General features: G+C 43.1%; 1 long non-coding RNA gene across 3 annotated transcripts in view; it reads left to right on the forward strand.

Annotated features, from left to right (window-relative positions):
• Positions 1-16,623, forward strand: part of LOC141091320 (uncharacterized) — a 37,611-nt gene extending 20,988 nt beyond the window's left edge. The window contains exons 2-4 of one of the 3 annotated variants that reach the window (XR_012232491.1): positions 1,309-1,387; positions 13,543-13,653; positions 14,985-16,623. This is a non-coding gene — a long non-coding RNA (uncharacterized lncRNA). The remainder of the gene's footprint in view (positions 1-1,308; positions 1,388-13,542; positions 13,654-14,984) is intronic. The other 2 variants (XR_012232490.1, XR_012232489.1) reach the window with 2 other exon arrangements.
• The last annotated feature ends 1,763 nt before the right edge of the window (positions 16,624-18,386 follow it).

Genomic DNA, 18,386 nt, shown 5'->3' on the forward strand with positions numbered 1-18,386 from the left:
CCCACCTTTCGTGTCTACCTTTTTCCTCATAGATTGTAAGCTTGCGAGCAGGGCCCTCATTCCTCTTGGTATCTGTTATGATCTATGTGATTATTGTTATGCTGTAATGTCTGTCGTCTGTACAAGTCCCCTCTATAATGTAAAGTGCTGCAGAATATGTTGGCGCTACAGAAATAAAATTTATTATTATTTATTATTATTATAAGACAGACCCCCATTTAACATAAAAAAAAAATTCTCTTTTTCTTCACCAAATTTGGGGGTGCGTCTTATAATCGGGTGCGTCTTATAAAGCGAAAAAATTATGTATTTTAATTTTTTTCAGCCATAGGAAAGGAATTCCCAAACTGAGTCACATTTAGTTCTGAAAAGTAATCGTGAGCCACAATATTTGCATAGAGATTGTAAAAGCCCCTTGTATGTCTTTTAAATTTATAATTCCCCCAGTTTCTTCTTGTAAAATGATAATACTTAAAATTCCTCTTTATAAGGTAATAATGCCCCTAGTGCTGTCTTACAAAGTGACAATGGCCCCCTTAAAATTACTGGTAACCTTAGTGCACCTTTTTAATATAATATTAATGCCAAGTGTCCCCATATAAAGTAGTAATTCCTTGAGTACTTCCTTAAAAAGTAAAAGTATCACAAGTGCCTTCTTTGACATTAGTAATATCCTGAATACCCCTTATAAAGTAATATAGAAACAGTCCAGATGAGACAGATTAATGGAGCACCAGGCTGACAGGTCTCGAGGTGCAGGTGAATTGAGATCCGATGCTGCTCCTGCTGGGTGCCTCAAGAGAGGATGAGAACATGGAAAGCAGAAAAAGCCCGGTTGCAGGGGAGCGCAAAGGACAAGAAGGAGGAGGGTATACTTGGTAGATTTCTTCTTTTATTAAGTTGTGGAACTTAATAAAAGAAGAAATCTACCAAGTATACCCTCCTCCTTCTTGTCCTTTGCACTCCCCTGCGACCGGGCTTTTTCTGCTTTCCTTATAAAGTAATCCTCCAGTACCCTCTCAAACAATAGTATTGACCTGAGTGCCGCTTATAAAGTAATAATGTCCCTTAGTGTCCCCTTAACAAGTAACAATGCTCCAATGTATGGCAATACAGACGAGAATGGCACTCACTTGAGCAGACAGCCGTGGGCAATACATGAGTGGGACGCGAACCACGTGTGGCTCCCGAGCCGCATAATGGGGACCCCTGCCATAGAATGAATTACTTGCTTGATTTGCAAGGCATGTTATTTGTTTTTTTTTGGTATGTAATGCCATATATTCTATTTTCTAATCCCACCACCAGGCCAAATCATATACAGGAGGGCTGAAATATCAAAACCTGCATTGCCTTTCATATGCACATGAATCCATTACTGAAGTAGGTATGCGAAAAAAGTGGTCTGGTACCGTGTTAGCCAGTAGAAAAAAATATATAAAGTGCTCTCAGTGAGAGAAACAAAATAGGAATCTTGTGGGTATGATACCTTTTAATGGCTAACAAATAATAGTGAATGTTGTTACAAAGCAAGCTTTCGGAACTGCTTACGCCCCTTCATCACGCTGATATTACAAAATATTTGAAGAAACCTTATTTATATACAGTTTAAAGCACAACATTTCAATAAACAAACAATGAGCTTGAAGAGAGAATCCTTAACCTTCCTCTAGTGTTAGGGTCGTGACTGACCCGTTTTAGGTTTTAAATGCATACAAATTCTACATACATTTGTTTATTGCATCAAGACTTTTTGACTTTTTCAGGAACTTATTTTTAAACAAAATACAATAAAATAAAACTATTTTACTAAATTGTAAAATGCTCTTATTAAAATTATAACATTTTTGTTGTTGGGGTCAATTTCGACCCAGGTCTAATATAAGAGTAAAAAAACAATAAGTCCCAAAACTGAACTCATAAACACAATATAAACCAACAGCCCACAGCCAGCTCTACCTCCAACAACTTGAGTTAGGGACATGTCATGGGAAGCCTAGGTAACTTTAGGCTGAAACCCTGGGGCCCCTGTGGTGTCCCTCAGACTAGGGGAAACCCTGTCTGTCCCTCAACCCAGGGTTTACACTGAAGGTATGCCTGCCTGGGCCTCCACTCAGTCCTTGTCTCCTGTCCAGCCCTAAGCTGAACCCACCACCCTCCACCCAGTGAGGAGACCAAACACCAGACCCCACAAATAAGTATGGACAGGGATAAAGGAAACGCACCACACCGCGTACACACAGGAGAATACAATAATGTGCAAGGGCAACCAAAAAATACAACACAGGGAGGTAAAATGGCAACGGAATATACTACACCAGAAACCGTATGCTCCTTAGACCACCACTCCAGACCGGTATCGCTAGCACAAGGCAAGAGCTATAGTCGGCGACGCCCATAGTCACGCAGGACAATTTAAAGACAGAAGGCGTGGCTAAGCCCTCAGCCAGAATGACAACCTGGTTAACCCAATCCAAGCCGGATCAGAAGACCAACCAGCGCCGCTGAGAACCAAGTGGTAGGATGGGGTATTACTGCTGTCTGCCGGACACCCTGGTGCGAACAGTGTCCGACATGACAGTACCCCGCCTTCTACGAGGGACCCCAGGAACCTCACAATGTCAAGGACCCGGCTTGTCCGGATGGCAGCGATGAAACCCTGTAATCAGTCGGTCCGCATGTATGTCCGAAGCCGGCACCCAAGTCCTCTCCTCAGGACCATAGCCACGCCAGTGGACCAGGTACTGTAGAGTGCGACGCACTACCCGAGAGTCAACCACCTTGGACACCTTAAACTCCAATGTGCCATCCACCAAGACGGGAGGTGGTGGCACGGGAGAGACATTAACAGCACCCACGACTTTCTTAAGTAACGCCTTGTGAAACGCATTATGTATCTTGTATAAGGCAGGTAACTCCAAACAAAATGCCACAGGGTTGATAATTGCGGAGATCCTAAACGGACCAATGAACCTGGGACCCAACTTAAGCAATGGTATTTTGAGTTTGATGTTGTAGACAACCACACCCAATCACCCACACACAGGTCCGGACCTGGCACACTTCTACCGTCAGCCACACGTTTGTATCTAGAACCTACATTCAGCAAGCGCTGCTTTACTCTCCAAACGGATGACAATTGTGCTCCCAACTGGTCCTCCTCAGGGACGCCCGCAGAGCAGCCTTGGCGCAAGGTACAGAATTGGGGATGTTGACCATAAACACAAAAGAAAGATTCCCCAGACGATTCCTGACAATGATTGTTTATCGCGATCTCAGCCAGAGGAAGAAACTCCGACCACTCTTCCTGATTGTCAGACGCAAAACAGCGTAAGTATTGTTCCAGGTTTTGGTTCATACGCTCAGTCTGCCCATTCGACTGCAGATGGAAAGCCGATGAATGAGACAATTTAATCCCTAGGCGTGAACAAAAAGCTCTCCAAAATTTTGCCACAAATTGTGTACCTCTATCAGATACAATGTCAGACGGGACACCATGAAGTCTGACCACCTCGCGAATAAATACCTGAGCAAGGGTCTTCTCATTGGGCAAAGATGGCAAAGCAACGAAATGCGACATTTTAGAGAACCGATCAACTATTACCAGAATGACCGTGTTCCCAGCCGAGGAGGGCTAATCCGTAATGAAATCCATGGAAATCTCAGTCCATGGCTTACTGGGCAAACAGAGAGGATGCAACGTGCCAGCAGGACGGGTGCGTGGTGTCTTGGCCCGTGCGCACGTGGTACAGGCTGACACATATGAGGCCACGTCCTGCCGGATATTGGGTCACCAAAAACGACGTGATACAAGTTCCAGAGTGCCCTTAACCCCTGGGTGGCCCGCCAGGACATTATCGTGATGTTCCCCTAACACCTTTAAGCGTAGGTATAGTGGCACAAACGATTTATTAGGAGGCAGATTCGGCGGTACCTCCTCCTGAGCCTCAGCAATCTCTGCCTCAACTTCTGTCGTGAGAGCCGAGACCACAACTCCCTTTGGAGGATAGGCACCGGATCCTCACATGGCTCTCCACCCGGAAAACATCTGGACAAGGCGTCCGCCTTAGTATTCTTAGAACCTGGTCAGTATGTCACAAAAAAATTGAACCGGGTGAAGAATAGCGCCCAGCGAGCCTGTCTGGGGGACAGGCGTTTAGCAGACTCTAAATAAAGCAGATTTTTATGGTCTGTTATAACAGTTATCTGATGGACAGCTCCCTCCAAGAAGTGTCGCCATTCCTCAAATGCCAACTTGATGGCCAACAATTCCATGTTACCAATATCGTAATTACGCTCGGCAGGCGACAGCTTCTTGGAGAAGTAGGCACACGGATGCAATTTGCCCAAGGATGGACCCTGAGACAGTACCGCCCCCCACTCCAACCTCAGATGCATCCACCTCCACGGTAAATGGTAGGGAGACATCAGGCTGAACCAGGATGGGAGCTGAAGCAAAACTGTTTTTTAGGAATCCAAACGCACGCACAGCAGCCTCAGACCAGTCAGAAAAATTGGTACCTTTTTTAGTCATGTCGGTGAGCAGTTTAGCAATCATAGAAAAATTCTTAATAAATTTCCTATAATAATTGGAAAAGCCCAGGAATCGCTTAAGTGCCTTGAGATTATCAGGTCGATCCCACTGCAGCACCGCTTGCACCTTAGCGGTGTCCATTTTAAACCCTGAGGTGGAAATTGCATAACCCAAAAAAGGTAATTCTTGGACGACAAATACACATTTCTCAAGCTTGGCATAGAGCTTGTTCTCCCTGAGCAACTGCAATACTTACCTAACATGCTCTATGTGTGCATCACGGTCGCGTGAGTAAATAAGAATGTCATCAAGGTATATAATAACAAATTTCCCCAAGAGATGAGAAAAGACATAATTTATGAAATGTTGAAGTACTACTGGCGCGCTCGTCAACCCAAATGGCATCACCAAATTCTCAAAATGACTCTCAGGGGTGTTAAATGCCGTCTTCCATTCATCCCCTTGACGGACTCTTATGAGATTGTACGCCCCCCTGAGGTCAAGCTTGGAAAACCATTTGGCACCAGACACCTGGTTGAACAAATCGGGTATCAGTGGCATTGGGTATGGGTCACGAACCGTAATCTGGTTGAGTTCCCTGAAATCCAGACACGGGCGTAATCCGCCATCTTCTTGACAAAGAAGGACCCCGCTGCCAATGGAGATGATGAAGGCATGATGTGCCCTTTGCTTAGACTTTCTGCAATGTATACTTTGAGAGCTTGCCTCTCAGGACCTGAGATATTAAACATCCTGGCTTTCGGTATCTTGGCCCCCAGTTTTAACCTAATAGCACAGTCATAGGGTCGGTGCGGTGGCAGCTCTGAGCAACCTCTTTCAGAAAATACATCAGCAAAGTCCAGCAGTGGCTCCGGGATGCTGGGAGTCACAGCGGAGATACATGTGGCCAGACAACTCTCCTGGCAATATCTGCTCCACTGGATTATGTCCTGGGTTTTCCAATCAATCACCGGATTGTGCATAGACAACCATGGAAACCCCAGAACTACCTGAGCAGGTAAATTACTGAGCACCTTACATGTTACCCGCTCAGAGTGTAGGACCCTAATGTGGAGTTGTACATCAGCCACAAACTCTTTAATCTACCCTTGTGAGAGAGGGGAGGCATTGATGGTAACCACCCGGATAGGATTAGGCAGCATCTCCACCTTAAATCCCGCTGTACGCGCAAACTTTTCATCAATGAGATTAGCGGCTGAACCACTATCTACAAATACAGTAATCGACAGCTCTTGGCCCCCGATTACTACCTTGGCAGGGAGCATACACTGGGAGACCACCACGGAGGATATGCAAAGGCTCAGACTAGACTCCTCCAAACCCTCTGAGCCTAGCAGTTTTCCGCCGGCACGTCTTTCTTAGGTACCAGGGGACAAGCATTAATAAAATGTCCTTTTTTTGCCACAAAAAACAGACCCCTTGATTTCTGGGCAAGGGACATTTATGCTTGTTATTATGTATATGTGATATACCAGCGATCTGCATAGGTTCCACGGATTCACCCGAGGCAACCTCACCAGAGACTGCCCCCCCACAGGCATTGTCTCCTGCGACCTCTGACGAAAGCGGCGATCAATGCGTACTACAAGCACCATAGCAGCCTCCAGAGAGGCGGGAGTCTCATACATTAGCAGAGCTTGTTTAACCCTTCCAGAAACCCCATGCAAAAATTGACTCCTTAGTGCAGGGTCATTCCATGGAGTGTCCACAGCCCAGCGACGAAATTCCGTACAATAATCCTCTGCCAGTCGCTCACCCTGGAGTAGAGAGCGTATTTTAGACTCTGCTAACGCCAGTCTGTCAGGATCGTCATAGATTAAACCAAGAGCAGAAAAAAAAAGTCTACGGACTCAAATGCTGGTGAATCAAAAGGTAGTGAAAAAGCCCATGCTTGTGGATCACCACTCAGCAAGGAAATTACCAAGCCCACACGCTGAGCCTCATTTCTGAGGAGAGTGGACGCATACGAAAATACAACTTGCAGGATTCACGAAATACAACGAAATTACAGCGATCACCAGAAAATCGTTCAGGAAGAGGTAACTTGGGTTCAGCTGCCCTGACTGCTGCCTCAGTTTGCACAGCAGGAACTGACAGGCCTTGTTGCTGGACCGCCCCCCTCAGTTCAGTGACCTGTATGGACAGAGCCTCCAGCTGCTTGGTTATGGAGACTATAGGATCCATGGTAAATAATCTTTTTTTTTTTTTTTTGGGCCGACTATAATGTCATGGGAAGCCTAGGTAACTTTAGGCTGAAACCCTGGGGCCCCTGCGGTGTCCCTCAGACTAGGGGAAACCCTGTCTGTCCCTCAACCCAGGGTTTACACTGAAGGTGTGCCTGCCTGGGCCTCCACCCTGTCCTTGTCTCCTGTCCAGCCCTAAGCTGAACCCACCACCCTCCACCCAGTGAGGAGACCAAACACCAGACCCCACAAATAAGTATGGACAGGGATAAAGGAAACGCACCACACCGCGTACACACAGGAAAATACAATAATGTGCAAGGGCAACCAAAAATACAACACAGGGAGGCAAAATGGCAACAACGGAATATACTACACCAGAAACCGTATGCTCCTTAGACCACCACTCCAGACCGTTATCGCTAGCAAAAGGCAAGAGCTATAGTCGGCGACGCCCATAGTCACGCAGGACAATTTAAAGACAGAGGGCGTGGCTAAGCTCTCAGCCAGAATGACAACCTGGTTAACCCAATCCAAGCCAGATCAGAAGACCAACCAGCGCCGCTGAGAACCAAGTGGTAGGATGGGGTATTACCGCTGTCTGCCGGACACCCTGGTGCGAAGTGTCCGACATGACAGTACCCCGCCTTCTACGAGGGACCCCAGGAACCTCACAATGTCGAGGACCCGGCTTGTCCGGATGGCGGCGATGAAACCCTGTAATCAGTCGGTCCGCATGTATGTCCGAAGCCGGCACCCAAGTCCTCTCCTCAGGACCATAGCCACGCCAGTGGACCAGGTACTGTAGAGTGCGACGCAATACCTGAGAGTCAACCACCTTGGACACCTCAAACTCCAATGTGCCATCCACCAAGACGGGAGGTGGTGGCACGGGAGAGACATTAACAGCATCCACGACTTTCTTAAGTAACGCCTTGTGAAACACATTATGTATCACATGTCCAAGCATGTATGGCCAAATCAGCTTAGAGTTGGTACTTTGCAGACTATACATCTCCAGTTTACACATGCAACAATGAGGAGAAGATTTGATGTAAGCCAAATTCTGGATTATATCTTAGATGTTAATGAATCAGAGGACACACAGCAGCAAACTGATACAGATGAACAGGTTTCTGAGGAGGAAGATAATGTGAAGTATGAACCGGAAGACACAGACAGTTCTGATCAGTCTGATGAGGAGATCACTGGTGCTGAAGCTGCTCCCGCTGAAAGATTCAAATCCAAAAGTGGCAAAATCAGTTGGAGCTCAATACCTCCAGATGTACATGGCAGGGTAGATGCTGCAAATGTCATAAAAATGACCCCTGGGATCACAAGGTTTGCTGTGACAAGAGTAAGTGACATCAAGACATGTTTTGATCTGTTTATGCCATTGTCAATAAAAAAAAGTCGTTATTGCTATGACAAACCTTGAAGGATAAAAAGTCCACGGCAACATGTGGAATGACCTTCATGATGATGTCCTGGATGCCTACATTGGTGTTCTTCTCCTTGCTGGAGTGTACAAATCCTGCAATGAGGCCACTGATAGTCTCTGGGACGTATCGACAGGCAGGAATATTTTCCGGGCAACAATGTCACTTCAAAAGTTTCAAATGATATCAAGAGTCCTCAGATTTGACAACAGAGACACCAGAACAAAATCTGACAAACTTGCTCCCTTCAGGGATATTTGGGAGAAATGGGTGCAGCTCCTTCCACTGATGTTCAACCCAGGGCCAGAAGTGACAGTAGACGAACGTTTTCTCCCTTTCTGCGGAAAATGCCCCTTCCGGCAATACATGCCAAGTAAGCCAGGCAAATACGGCATAAAAATCTGGGCAGCCTGTGATGCAAAAACTAGCTATGCATGGAATCTACAGATTTACATAGGCAAGTCTGCAAGCGGCATCCCTGAAAAAAACCAAGGAAAACGTGTAGTCCTCGATATGACTACTGGACTGCAGGGTCACAACATTACTTGTGACAATTTTTTTACCAGCTATGACCTTGGGCAAGAACTTCTCAGGAGAAAAATCACCATGGTGGGCACAGTGAAAAAAAACAAACCTGAGCTGCCCGCTGAATTGTTGCAGATGAAGGACAGGGCTCCACTTTCCTCAAAGTTTGTTTTTACAGACACCACCACTGCTGTTTCATACTGCCCCAAAAAGCGACGGAATGTGGTACTGATGTCCACACTTCACAAAGATGCAGCTGTGTCATCAGGAAGTGACAAAAAGCCCAGAATCATCCTGGACTATAACAAAAACAAAGGAGGAGTGGACAAGCTGACTGCCACCTACACTTGCCAGCGAATGACTAGGAGATGGCCAATGGTTGTATTTTACAACATCCTTGCTGTGTCAGCATGCAATTCATTTGTGTTGTGGACCCACATTCACCAAGGATGGAATTCAAAGAAAAAAAACAAGCGGAGGATGTTTCTTGAGGAACTAGGAAGATCCCTTGTCAAGGCGCACATTGACCAAAGGGAGCGAGTGCCCCGAGACCCAGCCGCTGCAGCCTTGGTCCGACAACTCCAGAGCTCAACAAGTGCTTCGTCCACACCCATAGCAACACAAAGAGCATCATCACCAGCATCCTCCTCAACTAGGCCTGCCTCAACATCAACCACAACATCCACAACCCCAGTGAGACCACCTGATTCTAAAAGAAAGAGGTGTCAGGTCTGCCCTAGCAATAAGGACAGAAAGACAAACACGTCGTGCTCCGCCTGCAAAAAATACCTCTGCAAAGAACACACAAAAAGTGTCACTTTTTGCCACACATGCATCTAAAAACTAGTACTTGATTTCTGTTGATTTGATTTGCTTGATTGATTGTTGTTTGTTTGACCTAGAAAAGCTACTTTTTATTATTATTGCTATTAATGTTAATATAATTTTCATCTTTTATTTGTATTAAAGTTCTATAAAAAAATCTGTTTTTTTTCCTTTTTAATAAAATAGTTAGATATGGGTCAAAATTGACCCGTAACACCATAGTTGTTACTAGAGTTAATAATATAAAATATATATGTATTTTTTTTTACATTTAAGAAATGTGTTCTAAAACCCTTCAGTAATAGTCAGGTAATATAACAAACTTTTTTAAGTTTATATTATTCTCTTGAGGTTCATTTGACAATATTTTTATATTGAAAATGAAGGGTATGCTCTCAAATGAAAGGCCCAGGGGGCCACAACAAAAATATTAAAATCAATCCTTCCATGGATGAGAAACCCTAACAAGGTAAGAGGTAAGAAACAAATTGGATCATAAATAACTGTTTTTAGGGTATCCTAGGGGTGATTTAAGACATGGGTCAAAACCAACCCGTTAACATAAGAAAGAGTAACAGAAAGCTAACACTAGAGGAAGGTTAATTAGGTAAGACTAGATAGGTAATGTGAAAAATTCTGTGAAATCAAAGGGCTACTTGGAGGCGAAAGCTCAGATATGGTAATGGGTCCTCCTCCAAGTAGCCCTTTGAGCTCATAGAATTTTTCACACTACCTATGATGTACAATACAAAATAAAATTGTGGTACCATGTTAGCCAGAAAAATAGATGTAAATACTTATGTCCCCCAAAAAATTGAGAAAAGTATTCAATTTGTGATACCTTTATTGGCTAACCAGAGAAATATAATTCTCTGGTTAGCTAATAAAGGTATCACACCTTGAATACTTTTCTCAATTTTTGGGGGGGACATAAGTATTTACATCCCACTGCCTAACTAATCTTACCTAATTAAGGATTCTCTCTTCTAGCTCAGTATTTGTTTATTGAAATAAATAATAAATTACTGATAGGGGTTTGTTATAAATCTCCAAAAATAATGGAAGCTACAGAGAATATCCTCATAAAGCAAATAGATGAAGCAGCGACTCAAGGAGAAGTCATTATTATGGGGGACTTCAACTACCCTGAAATACATTGGGGAACTGAAACCTGCAGTTCCAGCAAGGGTAATAGGTTTCTGACAACGATGAGAGACAATTACCTTTCACAACTGGTTCAGGACCCAACAAGAGGGGGGGCACTGCTAGACCTAATATTAACCAACAGGCCAGACCGCATATCAAATGTAAGGGTTGAGGGTCACTTGGGTAATAGTGATCACAAATTAATAAGTTTTCATGTATCCTTTAATAAGATGTGTAGTAGAGGGGTTACAAGGACACTAAACTTCAGGAAGGCAAATTTCCAACGGATGAGAGATGATCTTGGTGCAATTAACTGGGACGATATCCTGAGACATAAAAATACACAAAGAAAATGGGAGACGTTTATTAGCATTCTGAATAGGACCTGTGCACAATATATACCGTATGGGATTAAACATGCGAGAAATAGGAGGAAACCACTATGGCTAAATAGAGCTTTAAGGGGCGCAATAAGAGATAAAAATAAAGCATTTAGAGAATTAAAGCAAGTAGGTACTGATGAGGCATTAAATAAATACAGAAGATTAAATAAATTCTGTAAAAAGCAAATCAAGACAGCAAAGATTGAGACAGAGAGACTCATTGCCAGAGAAAGTAAAAATAATCCCAAAATATTCTTTAACTACATAAATAGTAAGAAGCTAAAAAATGATAGTGTTGGTCCCCTTAAAAATAGTCTGGGTGAAATGGTGGATGAGGATGAGGAAAAAGCCAATATGCTAAATGACTTTTTTTCAACAGTATTTACACAAGAAAATCCCATGACGAATAACATGATCAGGGATAAAAATTCTCCATTAAATGTCACCTGCTTAACCCAGCAGGAAGTACGGCGGCGTCTACAAATCACTAAAATTGACAAATCCCCGGGCCCAGATGGGATACACCCCCGAGTACTGCAGGAATTAAGCACAGTCATAGATAGACCACTATTTTTAATCTTTAAAGATTCCATAATAACAGGGTCTGTACCACAGGACTGGCGTATAGCAAATGTGGTGCCAATATTCAAAAAGGGGACAAAAACTGAACTTGGAAATTATAGGCCAGTAAGTTTAACCTCAACTGTGGGTAAAATCCTGGAGGGTTTTCTAAGAGATACTATACTGGAGTATCTGGAGAAGAATAACCTTATGACCCAATATCAACATGGGTTTACAAGAGACCGTTCCTGTCAGACTAATCTGATAAGCTTTTATGAAGAGGTAAGTTCCGGACTGGACCAAGGGATTGCAGTGGACGTGGTGTACATGGACTTTTCAAACGCTTTTGATACGGTGCCACACAAAAGGTTGATACGTAAAATGAGAACAATGGGGATAGGGGAAAATATGTGTAGGTGGGTTAAGAGCTGGCTCAGGGATAGGAAACAAAGGGTGGTTATTAATGGAGCACACTCGGTCTGGGTCACGGTTAGCAGTGGGGTACCACAGGGGTCAGTTTTGGGCCCGCTTCTTTTTAACATATTTATTAATGACCTTGTAGGGGGCATAGAGAGTAGAATTTCAATATTTGCAGATGACACTAAACTCTGCAGGGTAATTAATACAGAGGAGGACAATTTTATATTACAGGAGGATTTATGTAAACTAGAAGCTTGGGCTGATAAATGGCAAATGAGCTTTAATGGGGATAAATGTAAGGTCATGCACTTGGGTAGAACGAACAAGTTGTATAATTATGTGCTTAATTGTAAAACACTGGGCAAAACAGTCACTGAAAAAGACCTGGGTGTATGGGTGGACGACAAACTCACATTTAGTGGCCAGAGTCAAGCAGCTGCTGCAAAGGCAAATAAAATAATGGGATGCATTAAAAGAGGCATAGATGCTCATGAGGAGAACATAATTTTACCTCTATATAAGTCACTAGTGCGACCACACTTAGAATACTGTGTACAGTTCTGGTCTCTGGTGTATAAGAAAGACATAGCTGAACTGGAGCGGGTGCAGAGAAGAGCGACCAAGGTTATTAGGGAACTAGGGGGTCTGCAATACCAAGACAGGTTATTACACTTGGGGTTATTTAGTTTGGAGAATCGAAGGCTTAGGGGTGATCTTATTACAATGTATAAATATATGTGGGGACAATACAAAGACCTTTCTAATGATCTTTTTACTCTTAGACCTGTGACGGGGACAAGGGGGCATCCTCTACGTCTGGAGGAAAGAAGGTTTAAGCATACTCACAGACGCGGATTCTTTACTGTAAGAGCAGTGAGACTATGGAACTCTGCCATATGATGTTGTAATGAGTGATTCACTACTAAAATTTAAGAAGGGACTGGATGCCTTTCTTGAAAAGTATCATATTACAGGGTATATACACTAGTCTCCTTAATATTGCGTTGATCCAGGGAGCTAGTCTGATTGCCGTATGTGGAGTCGGGAAGGAATTTTTTTCCCCAATGTGAAGCTTACTGTTGCCACATGGGTTTTTTTTGCCTTCCTCTGGATCAACATGTTAGGGCAAGTTAGGATAGGATATGGGTTGAACTAGATGGACTTAAAGTCTCCCTTCAACCTTAATAACTATGTTACTATGAAATGTCCATGTATCACACCAGCATGTGCTTTAAACTGTATATAAATAAGGTTTCTTCAAATATTTTGTCATATCAGCCTGATGAAGGGGCGTAAGCAGTCCCAAAAGCTTGCTTTGTAACAACATTCACTATTATTTGTTAGCCATTAAAAGGTATCATACCCACAAGATTCCTATTTTGTTTCTCTCACTGAGAGCACTTTATATATTTTGAAGTAGGCATGAAATCTGTGTTGTGAAAAACAATCAAATTGTATTATAACTGCAACAGTTTGGAGAATTTTATGAATGTCTTTGTTCTCAGTGCACTCAAGAAATACTACTCCAATAAGCATTTCCCAATAAGTCCAGAATGCAGCCCAGCACAACTAAGTTACTGTGAAAATATCCAAGACTTCTGGACAGAGATCTACAGGTAATTAAAAAGATGGTAATTATTGATGACCTAGTTCCAAAATTACTCAGGGGTATAAAGTCCAATTGTATTCCGAAAATTACTGAATAAAGGTTACATTACCTTTCTCTTGACCATTCCTGGTGCTGATGTAAATTATTGCAGAAATGCAGTTACCTTTTGTCTTTAGTTGCCACCTTACTTCCAGATTTCAGTTAGTGTTTAAGCCATCCGCAGGTTTTGTTCATTAATCGAGGCACCATTTGCCCTCAATTCCTCTGTGAATTTTACAAATTATTTTTTGGAAATGATGTACCGGCTTTTTCTGTGGCTTTTTTTTTTTAAGCTAACCATCCTATTGGAGCATTTATCTACTACCCAACAAAATAATACCCCTCACAAATATGGAACTTTTAGTATGTTATTATCTTCTTGAAGAACACTGCCTTTTTTGCCCTTAAAAAAGCGATGAAAGAGTACACGAAAAATGCTACAAAGCCGTGTATGTAAATGAAACTTGTAACGCTATAATTACCCATCCTGCTTTTTTACTCAGGTCTCTCAATGCTGTCATTTGAAGTATTGACCTCATAGAAACCAGTGAAAACCAATTGACTGACACAAGTAAAATTGAAAAAAAACAAACAACTGAATAGTTGCTCTACGGACCAGAGTCTGTGTTGACCTTGAGCTGTTAAAGCAATGAGATACGTGGTATTTTAGGACCACAAGCAGAAAAATTTCAGCTTCATAGATGCCTCTAGAAGTTCTTTACTAAAGCTAATTACTTCCCTTAAAAGTAATAATTATAATAGTTGTCTTACGCAACTCCTGAAAAACTGCTATTCAGTACAGGGTATTCAGAAGCTGATAGAACTTCCCTCAATATTATTTTTTGGCCTCATACAATTGAGAGTACAGAAATCTATTCATTCATTTCACCTTTAGTACATTTTAATTGTTTTTCCTAGTACATAAGTTTTCTGCTTAAATTCCAAAGATATAGCCTTGAAAAGTTACTCAATGCATCTGTTAAAAAACATTAATAACATCTCTGAGGATGAAGTCACCTTAGTGACCACCCTTGACCAACCGAGCCTCCTTCAGAAATGATTAGAGAACTACATTTTTACTATTTTATTCTCCATTTATTAAACATTACATATTCTCTGTCCTAAAATTAATATTCAACATGAACCAGTCAGTTATGTGGCCAAATATAGAGCAGTCAATGTGCAAATTAGGAGTTGGCTTCTGCCCCCTTTTCATCAATGGATTGTTTGTGTGATTGCTCTTCAAAGGGGTTGATTGAATTTGCACAATCAATTTGTCAATACTCTGCCTGTTTTAAGTCTCTAGATGGATGGAATAAGTTCCAGACGTCAGATCAAAGATCATTTGTTTCACGTGGACGAAAAGGGATGAAAAACACTTACTGAATATACTACTAACTGGCTGCAAGTTGATGATTGTCGGGGAAGTTTTGTCAGGCTTGCCTAATCCCAAATGATGCTAAAATCATAGTTACTTGGACAAATTACATTTATTTGTTAGTAATTTTAATATTATTGAATAATGTACAGGAAATGAATGTTTATGTAAATCTATCTAAATATATAATCACCTTATTCCTACACTAGATTTTTGTATTTTTTTTTTTCAGGCATTGAGGGATTTTACCATGCTGAAACACCATTTTCTCCTGCGTAATTGCTAAGTGTTCTTAGGAATATGACAAAGAAGTAGTCACAGCTTAACTCTCACTTTAAAGGGAATCTGTCACCCCTTTTTTTGAATATGAGCTGCCGGCACTGCCATCAGGGGCTTATCTACAGCATTCTGTAATGCTGTAGATAAGCCCCTGATGTAACCTGAAAGATAAGAAAAAAGAGAATACTCACCCCGGCGTCCGGTCCGATGGGTGTCGCGGTCCGGCGCCTCCCATCTTCATACGATGCTGTCCTCTTTCCTTCCTGTCGTGGCTCCTGCGCAGGCGCACTGCTCTGGCCTGTTGAGGGCAGACCAGAGTCCTGCAGTGCGCAGGCGTCGGGAGAGGTCCGGCACCTGTGCACTGCAGTATTCTGCTCTGCCCACAACGGGGCAGAGCAGTGCGCCTACGACGGAGCCGCGATGAGCAGGAATGAAGAGGACGTCATCTCTGCAAGATGGGAGGCGTCGGACCGGACCACGACTCCCTCCGGACCTGGAATGCCCCTGGGTGAGTATAATCTAAGGGTACCGTTACACTTAGCGATGCACCAGCGATCCCGACAACGATATGGAGCGCTGGTGCATCGCTAAGTGGTCACTAGTGAGCTGCCACACAGGCAGATCTCACCAGCGACATAGCAGCGGTCGGGGGTCGCTGCTTACCTGTCAGACGCGGCGATCCTGACGTCCTCCCACCCGCGTCCACACGTCGCTCGTCGGCGCCACAGGAAGCCCAGCAGGAAGCTGACGACGAGAAATGATCCAGGACTTTCTCGGGCGATCAGCGATGAGCAGCGGGGGAGCCGGTCGGAGGTAAGTATCAGACATAGCGATATCGCTGCTGCGTCACAAAACCAGTGACGTTACAGCGATATTGCTAGCGATATCGCTATGTGTAACAGGGGCTTTACTCTTTTTTCTTATCTTTCCACAGAATGCTGTAGATAAGCTCCTGATGGCGTTGCCGGCAGCTCATATTTGAAAAAAGGGGTGACAGATTCCGTTTAAGCTTGATTGAAGTTGATTTGATATACGGATCATATGGATCATTGAAGAAAATGTCTGTCCAGCTTGTTTCTAGTACTATTATTTTTTAAACTCCCAATTATTCAGACTAGAATATTAGAAGAACACGATATTTTTAAGCTTACCCAACTTCCCATAACAATGACCTAAGGAATCCATGATAATATTCAAGAAAATGTTGCTAAATTTGTTTTTGAACTCCTTCTTTTACATTTTTCTCACTGTTGGAAATAAAACATTTACCTTTCATACTAAGTCATCCATTTCTTTTAAAATGCCTCAGATTGAGAAGTGACCAATAAATTCAGTTTAAAATATAGATAAATAATGCTGTGTACCTAATCCTCTCCTGTGGGATACTTTCTGCTGAGCTGTGTATCTAAACCTATCGTGTTACTGACTGCTGAGCAGTGTATCTAATCATATCCTGTGATACCGTCTGCTGAGCAGTGTATCTAATCCTATCCTGTGTGATACCATCTGCTGAGCCGTGTATCTAACACTATCCTGTGTGATACCGTCTGCTGAGCCATGTATGTAACCCTATCCTGTGTGATACTGACTGCTGAGCTGTGTACCTAATCCTATCATGTGTTACTGAGTGCTCAGCCGTGTATCTAATCCTATCCTGTGTGATACTGACTGCTGAGCCATGTGTCTAATCCTCTCCTGTGTGATACTGACTGCTGATCTGTGTATCTAATCCTATCCTGTGTGATACTGACTGCTGAGCTGTGTATCTAATCCTATCCTGTGTGATACTGACTGCTGAGCTGTGTATCTAATCCTATCCTGTGTGATACTGACTGCTGAGCCGTGTATCTAATCCTATCCTGTGTGATACTGACTGCTGAGCCGTGTATCTAATCCTATCCTGTGTGATACTGACTGCTGAGCCGTGTATCTAATCCTATCCTGTGTGATACTGACTGCTGAGCCGTGTATCTAATCCTATCCAGTGTGATACTGACTGCTGAGCTGTGTATCTAATCCTATCCTGTGTGATACTGACTGCTGAGCTGTGTATCTAATCCTATCCTGTGTGATACTGACTGCTGAGCTGTGTATCTAATCCTATCCTGTGTGATACTGACTGCTGAGCAGTGTATCTAATCCTATCCTGTGTGATACTGGGCTCCCCCTGCAGTCTGTGTCAGAGGGTGGTCTGTGCTGGCATGGTAATAAATTGTGTTATTTCCAGCTTTACAGAAGGACGATAACAGCATAGAAATGATAAGAATAATAGGCCTCAGTTACCACAACTGTCTACAAAGAAAACTGTTGCTGATGACAACCAATCACAGCTCATTTTTCATCTTTTAAACAGCACTGGGACAGTGTGGCGAGTTTTGAGTGGCGACTTTTGTGTTTCGACTTTTATGTGGCGAGGTTGGTGTATGTGTGGTGAAATGTGTGCTGAGGGTGGTATATGTGTTGAAGCACGTGGTAGTGTGTGGCGCATTTTGTGTGTGTTCATATCCCCGTTTGTGGTGAGTATCCCATGTCAGGGCCCCATCTCAGCAACTGTACGGTATATACTCTTTGGCGCCATTGCTCTCATTCTTTAAGTCCCCCTTGTTCTCATCTGGCAGCTGTCAATTTGCTTCCAACACTGTTCCTTTCACTTTTTCCCCATTATGTAGATAGTGGCAAAATTGTTTGGTGAATTGGAATGCACGGGGTTAAAATTTTGCCTCACAACATAGCCTATGACGCTCTCGGGGTCCAGATGTATGACCATGCAAAATTTTGTGGCTGTAGCTGCGATGGTGCAGATGCCAATCCCGGACACACACACACAAACACACACACACACACACACACACACACACACACACACACTAAGCTTTATATATTAGATCTATATTAATCTGTTGTTTTACTGATTCTTATATAGACATGATGAAAAAAATTGTTTTATTCATACAATGAACGGGTGTCAGGAGTCGAATCTGTCAATTCCTGTGCACCAGGCAGCAGCTCTTCCCCTTGAGCTATTCAGGGCTCTGGACAGTACC

Source organism: Dendrobates tinctorius, unplaced genomic scaffold, assembly GCF_039654945.1.
Source record: "Dendrobates tinctorius isolate UK_male_01 unplaced genomic scaffold, ASM3965494v1 ptg000051l, whole genome shotgun sequence".
NCBI classification, from domain to species: Eukaryota; Metazoa; Chordata; class Amphibia; order Anura; family Dendrobatidae; genus Dendrobates; species Dendrobates tinctorius.